The 2052-nt window shown below is 44.8% G+C and overlaps 1 protein-coding gene across 3 annotated transcripts in view; it reads left to right on the plus strand.

The window, feature by feature from the left end:
- The window catches only part of LOC105002246 (cAMP-dependent protein kinase type I-beta regulatory subunit-like), a 19709-nt gene that overhangs the window by 12561 nt on the left and 5096 nt on the right, over positions 1 to 2052 (plus strand). The gene's annotated exons all lie outside the window — the stretch shown is intronic.

Genomic DNA, 2052 nt, shown 5'->3' on the forward strand with positions numbered 1-2052 from the left:
GGCGGCGTTCCTGTGCTTGGTTGCCATCTGCAGAACTTCCTTACAAGGGGTCTGTTCAGATCTTTGGCCTGTTTTCCATTCGGGTTTGTTTTCTTACTGTTGAGTTTTAAGAGCTTCCTAGGTGGCGCTAGTGGTAAAGAACTAGCCAGCCAATGCCAGAGACGTGAGAGATTCTGGTTTGATCCCTGGGTCGGCAAGATCCCTTGGGGGAGGAAATGTCCACCCACTCCAGTCTTCTTGCCTGGAGAATCCCATGGACAGAGGAGCCTGGTGGGCTGCACTCCATGGGGTCGCACAGAGTCGGACACGACTGAAGCAACTCCGCACTCACGCACAGAGCTTTTTGTAGATTTTGCATACGAATCCTGTCTCAGATACATGTTTTGCAAATATTTTCTCCTAGTCCACGTCTTGTCTTTTCATTCTCTTGATTATATACAATTTTTTTTCTTTGGCCTCGCCATGTGACTTGCAGGATCTTAGCCCCCTGACCAGGGGCAGAACCCAGGCTCTGGTGTGAAAGCACAGAGTCCTAACCGCTGCACCACCATGGAATTCCCTGACTGTGCATAATTCCGAGTCCTGCTTCTCGGCGTTTTAAACCAAACTTTACACAGTTACTAAATTTATTAAAAGTATGATTTAATGGTGCAGTGTATTCTATTATATAGATGTTTCTAACTTGATTTAAGCAGTCTCTTATTATTGTTGGTTGAAGTGAAACACTTTTACGCCCTGCAAGGATGTTCTGGCACAGATACCTTGTTGACGCCTCTCACTGTTTCCTTAGGATGTGTTTTAAGAAATAGAATTAGGAAGCTCAGAAGCACCCACTGATAATAAAGCCACTTCTCCCAAAAGGTTTCACTCATTCATTCCGCCAGTTTTTATCGAACAGCTCTACGCGCCGGGCACTGTCCCAGGTGCTGAGGACACGCTGGTGAGCCCCATGGGAAGCAGTGACTCCACGTGGGTGTGCACGACGGAGGCTGCGTGCGACTCGGGGGGACACGGGACCTGCTTCGAGTTGTCACTGAGCTCGGTTTCCTTTTCCGGTCTCTGTCTCTCGAGACCACAATTGGATTACATCAGAGACCCTAGAAAGATGTGCATGAATCAGAACTTTAGAATTTGAGAGTGAAGTACCAGTGTGACTTGTTATCTCAAGGGACCCCAGGACGAGTTTGTCTTTTTCTCACTCAGAAACCAAATTATTTTACTGTAATCCAGTCAAGTTACAAATTATTAATAAAAAGCCAGAAAAAAGAGAAGGAGCCAGAAGCCCCTGCATATGTTTGAAAATAAGTAATGAGCTTTTGTCTGTTCATCAGTAAAAGAAGATTGTCGTGGTAAAAAAGTTATGAATATTTCAGTTGCGTGACAGTGAGAGCATTGCATATCAAAGCATGTGGAGTTAGCAAAACTGGTACTTAGAGGGAAATGTATAGCCTCATTAAAAATGAGATAAATATCTAAGGGATTCCCCAGGCAATAAACTGGAGAGGGTTGCCATGCCCTCCTCCAGGTATCTAAGGGGAATCCCTTAGATAGAAGAGCCTGGTATGCTATAGTCCATGGCGTTCCAAGGAATGGAATACAATTGAGCATGCGCGCACACACACACACCCTCCCTCATAGGAGGCTTAAGCTTGACCAGTTGGGGTACAGACCTGATCTTACTGTGACATAGATTTTATTTTTCCTACATTACACATTAACTAGAATAGATATAGACTATGTAATGTAACAAATTTCACACAGTATAAACAGGGGATTTTTATTCAGGTTAGTCTCCAAATTCTGACTTTCTCCCACTGAATCAAGCCGCTTTAATCATCCTGCTTAGGAAAATGTTTGTCATGAAGCTATAGCCAAATAAAACACTAGCTTCCATGGTGGCTCAGATGGTAAAGGAATTATCTGCAATGAGGGAGGCCTGGGTTTGATCCCTGGGTTTAGAAGATCCCCTGGATGAGGGCATGTCAACCCACTCCAGTATTCTTGCCTGGAAAATCCTATGGACAGAGGAGCCTGGTGGGCTACAGTCCATGG

Source organism: Bison bison, unplaced genomic scaffold, assembly GCF_000754665.1.
Source record: "Bison bison bison isolate TAMUID 2011002044 unplaced genomic scaffold, Bison_UMD1.0 scf7180017864407, whole genome shotgun sequence".
In the NCBI taxonomy this organism is placed as follows: Eukaryota; Metazoa; Chordata; class Mammalia; order Artiodactyla; family Bovidae; genus Bison; species Bison bison.